This window comes from Capsicum annuum, chromosome 10 (assembly GCF_002878395.1).
Source record: "Capsicum annuum cultivar UCD-10X-F1 chromosome 10, UCD10Xv1.1, whole genome shotgun sequence".
Lineage (NCBI taxonomy): Eukaryota > Viridiplantae > Streptophyta > Magnoliopsida > Solanales > Solanaceae > Capsicum > Capsicum annuum.
In genome coordinates, this window is record NC_061120.1 from 90,745,463 (window position 1) to 90,758,271 (window position 12,809).

Here is a 12,809-nt window from a genome sequence, read left to right on the forward strand (position 1 = left end):
TTTCTCTCTATTTCATCCCTTCAGCTGATCAGCTCGCTGATATTTTCACAAAGTCTTTACTTGACCCTGCTCATCTACACATTCTTGGCAAGCTTGGTGTGTTTGCACCCTCCAGCTTAAGGGGGGTGTTGGAGCCATTACATAATACACACATTGTATATCTTTCATATACAGTTAGTTGTATAAATGTATACATATTCATCACTGTAATTGTCTAGCTCATTCATATTTTGTCTAACCCATGTAATAATACTCAACCCGGTCCACTACAAGTGTGTATATATAGATAGAGTTAGTTGAGGTTGTAGAGATTGGCAGATATTTTTCATCCAATAAAGAAAGACTCTTTCTCTTCTTCATCTTACTGTTCTCGAACCTTCTAGGGTTCTTCAATGTTCATCAATGGAGTTCATCGTGTTTTCACTATAACACAAGTAGACCTTTTAACTATACAAAAGTTGAACAAAAAAATACTTCAATTCTAACTCTGATGCGCGTGATTTTGAGTATATACACGCATTTTGCCAAGTAGGATTGAAGTATTTTTTTGTTCAATTTTTATATAGTTAAAGGGTCTACTTGTGCACTGATAAAGTTAAAGGTCATAATTATAATTTGGTGTAAACTGATAAAGTTAAAGGTCATAATTATAATTATAATTTGGTGTAAGTTAAAATTATGTATTATGCCTTATATATATGTCTTATATGATCTCTACCTACCAAAATATCGCCAATAAAGTGATCCATCTTATGTCTAGAACGAGACCACAAGATCCTACAAGGATCGAAGTTAACATAGTTACGCGTAGGAAAAGAAGAAAACGAATACTAGCCTTCATCAGAATCATTAATCTGTGAGGCAAACTCAGATATTTGAAGAAAGCTGACAACGCGTCCACTCTCGCTCAGTTGCCTGCCAACTTTGTCTTTGTCATCCATCTCTTCCTGCAGTTTTCCAGTTCCTCCTCTTTCATCGTCGAGAGTTCCTGAAAACACTGTTGATATTGCAATTCAATTGCTTTCAGCTCCAACTTTAGCTCCGTATCCTCATCTTTCTCGACAAACTCATGCCTCTAGAAATTCTGTCGATATCTGAATAAGTGATCTCTGAATCCTTTCCATATTCATTTGATGGTACGCATTCTGGAACATCAATGCTATTTTCCCGCGACGTTGTCCATTTGTCATGGAACAAATACCTGAAATCCATCTCCGAGATATTTGTACTACAACTTTTAGTAAATCCATCATTAATATGATCATCAAAGCATACAAATGAATTCTCAATCTTTATACAAGCATTTTCATCCATGACTCTAGAAACAACCGATCCTTGAGATTTTCCATCATCCACAAGCGCCAAGTGCAACGGGGAAGCAAATGTAACATGATGAGAAGTGCCATGTGAATTCACATACAATTCACCTTTCTCACTTTGAGCACCAACTTGAGTTTCCACATTAAAGTCAGAAACAACACCCTGGTGACCTTTCGACTTGGATGGGCAACCGCTCACGTCTCTATGCCACGAATTTGAAGACAGGTTTAGGCTTTCTTGAGGTTGTTTGCTTGCATTTCTCCCTCCACTAGAATGGTCACCAGAAGAAGGATTCCAAGCTGGAAATATCTTCATTATTAGGTAATCAATAATTTCTTATGTCTTAGTTCCTATTTGTCTTATTTCGTGTCGCCAGTATTTTCTCATATTTCGTATTTCTACGATTACTATTTTTACAACCCAGTTATTTACTATTCTTTATCTTGAGCTGAGGTCTGTCGGAAACAACCTCTCTACTTCTTCGGAGGTAGCGGTATGGACTGCGTACATCTTACCCTCCCCAAACCCCACTTTGTGGGAATACACTGGGTTTGTTGTTGTTGTTGTATTAGGTAATCAATAAAGTCAGCAATAAAAGCTACATCATGATCAGCTAGCTGCAATTGTTCAACCATCTCAGCCGCAACTAAAGGTGCACTGTCAGTATCAAGATAAAAAATGAAGTGTATATGGCTTACACTACCTGCAATAACCAAATGCGTGGAATAAGAAAGAGGATATCTGATTCCACAATGCTCATAAATAAAAAAAAAAAAATAATAGGAAACAAATTAATATTCATATACTGACCAGCAGGATCTCTGATTCGCAAGGTCAACAAAATTGAGTTAACATCATTCTTCATCCCCATTAATTTAAATTCATTATTGTGATGGTACGTCTGAAATTCCAAACCTCGAAAACTAGGACTTCCACAACTGGAATGAGTATTTATAGATTGGTTAGATTCTAAATCCACATCCATGGAATGAGGTAAAGGTTTCAACAAACTCAAGGATCTAGGACATTGCTTAGGTAACTGAATTTGATTATCGACTGACTCCTTCAACTTTTCATATTGAAGATACGGGTCTTTCAGGAGGTCCCTGGCTGACGACCTCTCAGATGCTGCAACCAAGCATTTTTCAATGAATGTTTTGACTTCAGAATCCATAACTTTACTGAGGGAAGCAGGTTTAATGCCCTGATAATGCATAGTTCTTTGAGATTGACAGAACGACATAATTTTAAACAAAAAATACAATTACAGATTCAGATTATTTTAACTTACTGAGCTAACTTTCTTATATATTTGGGCAGGATTCTTGCACTCGCTGTATGGGTACTCAAAGGTTACCATTTCCAACATGCACATTCCGAAGGAATATATATCTACTAGTTCATTATACTCTTCTTCGTAGAGCTCTGGGGCCATAAATTCAGGGGTCCCTTTTGTATAGCAATAAATAAGTCAGTACCCGAGAGAAGGAATTTTGTCTAGAATTGTACTACTACAAGAAACAACCATACCAATAACACTCTTCGCAGTCGGCTGCACCATAATAGTTGCCAATCTAAGATCGCCAATCTTGATTTCCCCATGATTTCCATTGACAAAAATATTGTCGCATTTCAAGTCCCCATGAATGATAGGCGGGTCCTGACTATGAAGATACTCCAAACCTTGAAGAATCTGCATTGCCCAATTCTTTATAGCCTTCATGTCAACACTTTTATACTTCTTCCAGTATCTACATCCATGAATACATGCATTATCATTTTAAGAGAATATACTAAGATGTTACTAAGCAAATGAAGAAACTGAAAAACTATCAAGAAAACTCACTGCCTCAGGTTCCCAGACGTGAAGAGTTCAGTGATCATGTTAATTGTCGTCTTCTTGTCATCAACCCATGAATCGTATAACTTCATTACATTGTCATGTTTCAAGTTTCTCAAAAGATGGACCTCTGAATACAATTTTCCCAAACCTTCTGGTGACTGCATCACATCCTCAATTTTCACTTGGCTCCATGCAACTTCAATACCCTCAAGTAGGTCAAAAGCCTTGTAGCTAAAAAAAGAATTCAAGGACAAGACAAACAGCTTAATTCTTTCAATAAAAAGAATTGGCCATATTAAATTCAAGGATCAAATTGAAAACCAAAAAAGAGACAAAGCTGAGGAACATACAGAGTCTTGAATGCTCCCTTGCCCAATAGCTCATTATACTGTAAGAAAAAACAAAAGCAGGTGTTATAAAGGATTGTCAATGAACTGATGTTTTTGAAGCTTTGCCTGCTAAACAAAGGAAATATATAGAGATTCTCATAATCTCCTTTCTTCTTTCTTATAGTAGTCAATATGCACTCCTTTAATACAATAACAACAGCAACATACCCAGTGTAGTCCCAGAACGGGGGTCTAGGGAGGGTGGGGAGGGTAGGTGTACGGAGACCTTACCTTACACCATAGGTAGAGAGGTGGTTTTCAATAGACCCTCAGCCCAATGAAACACAGATAAAAGCAGTTCTAGAAAGGACATAACAAAAATAAAGAAGCCTTTAGCCATGGCAAAATACTCCCCTCCTCCTTCAATAACAAGAAAAATTCCAGCTACACCTTTTATATCATAGAACATAACAATATAACAATTGAAAATCTAGTTTGAATTTGATGAACAGGAAATTAGGAGGGATTTTGAAAGTTAAGTAGATCAACATAAATTTGACCAAGCTCATGCAAATGATCATGGCCTTCATATTCTATAGAACATAATTACCAAAAACTAATTAACACCTTTTTATCAAATTTCTTCTATCCCTCCATCTGCTGCTGAGCAATCCCTCCTTTTCTCAGAATAATTTGAAAAACATTAACTGGTGTAGGATTCAATCAGGTCCAGCATTCGACCTTCCCTCTCATCGCAGGGTGAGGCATGCCCCTGAAAAAAAGGGAGGGAAGACCTTTGACCTGGATTGGGGAGGAATTATGATCCCAAAAAATTCCTCTTAAGCTGCCCGGCTTGTTTTCTATCAGCCTTTCTTAACTTTAGTTTCCATCCTATTTGAAAGTTTCCAATTTCTTAAACTCTTGCTGTTTGACAAATAATAAGAGACAACATGTTTAATCAAACCTCTAAAGGATTCAGCAGAACTCACTGCCAACGTCTATAGCTCATGAATGCTAACAATGATGCAAACAGGCACCACTGATATTGTTTTCTAATTAAATTGTCAATGAATTTTTTTATTTTGCACCTCATCTCAACTAAGACCACCTACCTCAAAGGCATCTGTCTGGCTAAAGTGCAATAACCTTTGATACTATAATTTTAATTTCTGCATTTGACACAAGCCAACAGACTAAATGAAAAGAAACAGCACCACCGCCACCGCCACCAACAAACCTAGTATAATCCCACATGTGGGGTTTGGAAAAGAAACAGCAGTGCAACACCAATATGAGAAAATTGTAATTTGATCCTCATCAAGTCCAACTTAGAAAACTGAGCCTTCAACTAAACGTGTGCTTTTGTGACATCTACTATCCAATTTCTAAACTTAACTAGTAAGTTTTAATTGTTAAACCATGAGTTACTTCGCTGTAAACTTTTATAAGGGTGTGTTTGGTATGGATTTATAACTTTATCATTCCATGTTTGGGTTGATCAAACTCTTGGAAAAACAAGTTCCATTAGTAGCATTCTACATTGATTGTGTACTCTCCAGCCTCCAGCACACCGCATCCTCACCCCACCACCTCATATCTCTACCCCTTACTTCCACCTTCCCATACTATTTACCTAGTTTATAAACAAATACTTTGAAAAATATATGCTCCCTCCGTTTAATAAAGAATGACCTACTTTTCTTTTTAATCCGTTTCAAAAAGACTTTCCTTTTTTGATAATACTTTAATTTCAACTTTCCAGACATGTTTAGAACCACAAGAATAAACGATATTTTGGTACATTTAACACAACTTTAATTTAAAATCACAAGATTTAAGAGTTTCTTTATTTTCTTAAAGTTTGTGTCAAGTCAAAGTAGGTTATTCTTTTTTAAATGGAGGAGTATTTATTTTCTAGCAAAACATTTTCCTTCGTACCAACAGACCCGAAATCTTAACACTTGAATCAGTAGAAAAATACAGAAACTTAAACTGCATTTATGAACAAAAGGAACTACTCCTATAATCAGTTTGGATTAGAGAAAATTACCCGAACGTATCGGCCATTGGGGTCTTTCTCAACGTAGTCATCATCTTGCAAGTAGGGTGCCTCATTACCCCAATCAAAATATCCTCCTTTCTTATTTGTACAACATCCTAAAGTCTCCCCATTTCCATTTCCACTTCCAGCCCCGGAAATCATTATGTTGAACAACCAAACACCTACAAGAGAAGACACAGAAAAGGAAAAAGGAAAAAGAAAGAACAAGAACAGAGACAACCGACCACTAATCAGAGGCAGAACAAGATTTCTTCAAAAAAAAGCTACTAACATTTTTGCATGCCTCAAAAGGAACATAATGCCGAAGAATTGTCGTATGAATCGACATTGGGCATCATTGAGATCGACCACATTAGTCGATAAAATGCAAACTGATTTATACGTCCACGATAGGATTATTCTTGTTGCCATGCAAATAACACCACTCTTCATTGTGCAACGAAGTTCTTGAAGTCTTCTTCATTCAAGGAATACACAGCTAATTGCTTTACACAATTGTGATTCAAAAAGCATCAACGATATTTGAGATGATGATATTTTTTTGCAACTGCTGAAAGGGAAAACAGTATGTACTAGTATTTTAGGTTATAGTAGCAAAATAATAAATGTTGATGAGAAAAAAATGGGATAAGGATGAAATGATAAAACGAAAAAAATGGAAAGACGGAAGAAAAGGGAGAACGTTAACCAAATGGAATTTGATTGCTGAAGAATGACAAAAGGGACCAAAGACTTGGAGCGATCGCCTCTGTTTCTAGTTGATATTTTTTTATTATTATTTTTCTTTTTACGTAAAGGACTTAAAATGTCATTTGCTTATTGAAAATGGTGCAAAAATAACTAGAAAAATGAGTCTTTAGGGAGTCTTTAATTTTAAAAAGAGGATAAGTGGATCCCACAATCTTATTAAATTAAAAAAATAAAGTCGCTTAAACAACTGAAATAATTGTTCCAATTGTTCGACAATTCCATTAGTTGTCTCAACAACTTCACACAGTTGTTGAACAACTTTGTAAAGTTATCGAACAACTTGTAATATTTAAATTATCAATTTATTCCTTATAAGGAGAATAAACAAATTTCTCAGAAACTTTTATATGTTTAAAGCATTTTGAATCCTTTAGAGATTTTCATTTAGATTTTTGTCAAGTGAAAATATCAAACATTTCATATGTGACATCTTCTAGTGCTTGGATTGCAAATCAAGTAAGTTTTATGCTTATCAAGATGCATCCATTCATGTCACTTGATAAATACTTCTATGTTAGCATGCTTAAATAAATATAGAATTCAGATCCTCGTAATCCTTTACAATAATATTGTATCAAAGATATCATTGATGATATATCGTTTTGTATCGGTTCATAATGTGACATAACATTTTGAGATCTCATCACTTCATTATTTTTATGTACCTGAACCTTTCATAAGGTTTCATGAAGTGTTATGTCGTAGGCTCTTCAATAGTACATTACCTTCTTATTATGGTCATTTGCTCCTTATCCTTTATGTATACGTAGACTTTACGTATGCATAGACTTTATCCTTTAGAGACACACAATAGGAACACTTACAACATAAATATGAGATTAAATTGGATCAACAGATGTGCTTCCGTCATTTGACTTGAATTATCCTTTGAATGAGGATCTAATGATAATTCTTAACATGTTTCATAACTGTTTATAATCTCCCCCTTATATTAGAAAAACTAATATACATCCTCTACCTTCTTTGAAGAATCCATCTTTGTGCATTATGGTATATCTATTAATCACATACCGCACGTTAAAATTATTAAATGAAAAATATGTGGTTCCTGACTCAGAACCAACTTTGAGGGAAAATTAATCATAATTTATTGATTTGATGCGTACAAGTACTTTTGTATATAATATATCATATTTCAAACTAACACATGAAGCTTTGTTTTCATTAGCAATGGTTCAGCTATTTATCGAAGGCAGTCAGTGTCAAATCAGCATTATCAAGATGAATTGTCTTGATTACACAATCATTAACTCAATTTTATTGAGTAAGAAACTTTATGAATGTCAAACTGCAGGTTGACAATAAATATACATGTGATTAGTTTATTGATGCATCTTTTCAACATAGTACATGACAGATGAACAGACCCATATTCATCTTTTATACTTTTCAGGTTTTAAGGGACCCGATTCCAATATTAGTTGATCGAACCAACTTATCATGAGAACAAATAATATAAACAATTCTTAAAGAATCTTCTAGTTTTTCAACATATGTTTAATACTTAATTTGCATATCTTTGGAATGACAACTCTAAGTTTACCATGACATGTGCTTTTTGTTTTAGTCAAGATCTGATTTACTTTATAGGAATAACCATCATATTTACTACTTTTAAGTAAATTGTAGAATATTTCTTCTCAATTATTCTAACTCTTTCAGAGGTGAGTTGTGATACCATCACAATCAAGTGCACGTTTGTATTGATAAGCTTTACTAAATATTATCACATTCACCTTTAGAAAATGGATCTGCACTTATAACAATTAAAATTCTCATTCCCCAGGAATGAAATATAATTATGTCTTAAGCCTATCAAATTTTGACAGCGTATAACCTCTTTCATAATATTGTTACTTCAGGAGCAAATTGATATATACATATAATGTAGAGAATTTTTTTTCTAACATATTTTATAATCATAATAAATGTGTGAAATATTATCACTCTTAATGATTATTATCATATTGTTCCTCCACGCTTATATTCGTACATTCAAATCACTTATCTTTTTTCAGACATATTATGCATTGCTACCACATTCACTTCAGGGAATGGAGCATATTCAATGGGACAATTTTTTTTGTCTTTTCACCAAAAATATATTATTTTTCTTAGCCATCATAATATCATCCCACATGGTGCATTGAGATACAAATTCAACATTTTATCCATATAAAGACGTGTTAAACATAAATCAATAGGAATTGAATCCAACATCTTATTATCATGGTGCAATAGGACTCTAACCCTATGCTTTAACTATTACTTGATATGAAATTAATACTCCTATCATAATCTCTCTTATCAATATTATTTTTCGATAACAAATTTGAGGCATAAATAATCAAGTGAGCCATTTTGGTTCTTCCGATCAAACAAAAATGGTCAACAAGAAAGTCGACCATTAACACCCGAAGATAAAAAAAATAATCAGTAATTAAATCTTCATTAAAAAATGAATTCACATAGTCATGAAAAATATTAATCCATTGTTTTGACATGTATTACATAACCAATAATATCCACAAGATTGAATCGAGGAAATATGACAATAGATATTGAGAGAAGAAAAATACGCACCTTTAAGGATGAGTAAATAAGACTATAAATTTAAAGTTCAAATCTTGTGTAAGCAAATATTTTCGTTGGCAGATACTATTGATTAGTACCATGCTCCAAATAAAAGTAATTCAATTAATAATAGCAAAGTCTCGTATTGATAACGTGTTATAAAATATAAAATAGAGAAAAAGAAGAATAGAGAGAGAAGAGAGTAATTCTTTTTTCCCTTGAGGGATAATTTACAATGAAGAGAGCCCCTCTATTTATAGAAAAAATTTCACATAGTTTCTCTTTAAAAGATAAACACTTCATATCTTGATAAATATTTACTTGATAGATCTTGATATATCTTTATAGGTATCAACTATATCTCGATAGACATTCATTATAATGCAAATACATTTATAACATTAATTTTTAGATTTAAATCGTCATTATTTAAATATCAATATTTATTTTATAATTACTTATGTTTCAATTGCTTACACTTTTTTTTTAGGAAGCTGGAGTTATCTAGTATAAGCATTACATTAGAGTTGATTACACAGAGATAACCCAACCTAGACAGATTAGTGCAAGCCAAAGTAGACACTTTCCTACAATCACTAATACGCAGTTTCAAGTCCTCATGGACTATATTAGTTACAAAAAATGGCTGGGAGAAAAACACTACAGGACTAGTTTCCAAGCTTCCTTTTCCTTACATAGCTAATTGATGGGCCACTCTATTTGCTTCCCTGAAGTTGTGGCGAAGCATTGGATTCAACAGTTTCTTCAAAATTTATTTTAATTTAAGCATTTGTTTAGTCGGAATGTATCTTAATTATTAAAATCTTAACAAAGTCTTAATGTCATTACAAGATATTTTGTATGCTAATTTTCACTACCACTTTATCTACAATCACTAGCCACCACCACATTGTCATCGCTAGCCACCAACCGCATTTTCCATTACAATCACCGTTGTAAACTCAATCGCTACTATATATACCAATTTCACTATTATATATTATATTTACTGATATTATCTTTGCCACTACCATCACTATCAAACGTTATAGCATCAACATACTGTCAGCTACCATATATTCTTTGGTTACCACCACAATTGTCATCATTGTCTCCACCTCCACTATCTGCCACTATTATCACTGCATACAAAATTCCTACAACCAACCGACTCCACCATCACAACTAATACCATCATCAACTATCACCAAAATGTCATCAATCGTTACATTTATCACAACCAACACTGTCATTAACTACCACTAATACGTCATCAATCACCACACATTCTTCAGTCATCATCATCCAATACTATCAACTACTAACATCAACCAACTTCATCATCATTACCACTACCATTACATCAATCAACCAACTAATTTCACTATCACAATTATCATCGCTTCCATCACTAGCCACTGACACTAACCATCATCAGCACCACCCTTACATCACATCTCCACCATTAATAACGAACAAAAATATTTTATTTTACTATAAATAATTTATTATATTTATATTTTATAATATTAGTTACCTTTTTATTTAATTTGTATTTTTATTATGTTTATAAATAATCAATAATTATGCATATTTTGATATTGAAAACAAATGGTCTTGATCATTAGTTTGATTTAGATACAATGGGTGTGTTTAGTATGATGGAAAATGTTTTCTAGAAAATATTTTTCCACTTTTCCATATTTGGTTATAAAAACAATTTGAAAAAATATTTTTCAAGATGACTTATTTTCCATCACTTGAGGGAAAATGACTTCCCTGATAAGTTAAGAAAAGTCATTTTCCAGATAAAAAATATGAAGTCGCACCCACCCTGATATGCTTATACCCCCACCCCTCTTCGTCATCGCACCCACAAGCAGATTACGTCGTCTCCAATTTTAGGGCTTTCTCCCTTCTCTCTCTTTTCCCCTAGAGCAAGAATTTCAAAGGTATGTCCATAACTAATTTCTTTTATGGTGCTTGATCAAAAATTTCTTCAATTTTTTCTCTTTTGTTTGTTTGGGTTTCTGATTTGAGGTCAATTTTGTTCAAAAATTAAAATTTAAATTTCTGATTTGAGTTCAATTTTTCTCAAAAATTGAAATTTGGTTTAACTTATCTATGAAAATTGATAAGTTATTGTGAGTTAGTTGAGCGATTAGCATTAGAATGAAGTTATATGAGTATCTTAATTATAATAATTTACACCAATTTTATGAAGTTGACTTGTGAATATTTTCAGTAACAATATTATTTCCCAAAGATGTTGTGTTAATGTTATCAAATTCGTACTATTAAAATTCCCTAGATCTTGATTACATTTATGGTAAGTCGTGTTTTATTTGTTATAATTTCATTTGGGAAATTATCGGAGCTTTAGAGGCATTAATTTGTGAAAGAACAAAAAGTTAACTTCTTTGCTGGTACAAAAAGATCTAAACAGAGAGACATGAAGTACTTTGGAATACTATCCATACAACCGTGTAATGAAATCTTGAGGAACACCAAATACAGATGTATCTTTACTTTAGCACACTGGTGTAAGATGACAAATGTATATTGAAGTTGATATGATAAAATTCCTCAACTCCTTGCCTGTGCAGTGACATTTTGAGACTTTGCTTTTTTTTTTTATCACACACCTCAATGCACCTATTAGGTGCAGTTTGTATAACACATACGTAATCTTATCCACGAAAAAAAAAGTTACTAGTGAAAGCATGAATTGGTTATACCAATTTGATTTATTTTGTGCCTTTCGTTGATTGACAAAATGGGTCAAATTTTACAGAATCAAACCTATGTAACTGTACAAAAAAGTAAGAGTTGGTGAAAACAAAAACTGGTTTTACCAATCTGATTTATTTGGTAACTTTTATTCAGCAACAAAATGCATCAAATTCTAACCTGATCAAATCTAAAATCATCTTCTAGTAGTAATCAGGACAAAGATATTATTTCGTAACAAGATCCCATTTTTATTTTTTTTTAATTAACCATGGTGTACGAACCAACTTATTCGTACCTTGACTAATGTCATGGGATACTTGGTACTAGCTTATTCTGATTTACGGGTCTACTCGTTGCTTAGTTTTGTCGCAGAGATTCAATTACCAACCCCAATCTTTTGAATATATTAGGAACTGAAAATAGCTTTAGATGAAATTTATATGAGCATCTAATGAAGTGAGGTGTTTGTGACTTCCAGTATTCGTAGACCAAAACACAAAAGAATGTTCTATTTGCAGGATGTGATGCTTTTAGATTTAAACTGAGCAGTTTAATTTAGCCCACTGTTGGCTTTAAAAGATGGTAATTGTCAAAAATTGCTGAAGATAATTTAGTGTGCTATGTTTAGCTTATATAGTTGATTTGAACTGAAAAGGAAACAGCTGAATCTTCTTTTTTCTTCTACTTTACTAGTGTATTAGAACAGCTGCAACATATTCTGTCATTCAAGATCATATTTGTTGATTGTTACTATTTATTATTTAGTGAATGATTCTTTCTTCTCATGAATATAAGTGGGGGTAACATTGCATGTTCATTCGATCGTTGTTACTAACCAGGTGCCCTGTATTTGGTTCAACATTGACGAAGAGGCCAACACCTTGTAAATTTCCATCACTTCCTATTCTAAAAGTTTGGTACTCCTGTAGAAAATGTTATCAGGGTCATATGAGAATATTAATGTTAGTCATACTAGGAAACTAGGGCAGACATGGCACAAAGTCCTTGAAAAGGCTACTTTAGCTACTCACTTTATTCCGATACAGCATTATGAACTACAACTTCCAAGAAATGGTGTCCCTTTTTTAGCCTAAAATCATGGGCGGATTTAGGTGTATAAGTGGGAGTTCTCGCGAATCCGATCATTTTCGCTGCAGATCTCGTGAATGATTTATGA

General features: G+C 33.3%; 1 pseudogene; it reads right to left on the reverse strand.

Annotated features, from left to right (window-relative positions):
• Nucleotides 1-652: 652 nt before the first annotated feature.
• LOC107845541 lies at nt 653-6,274 on the reverse strand (annotated as a pseudogene).
• Nucleotides 6,275-12,809: the final 6,535 nt, after the last annotated feature.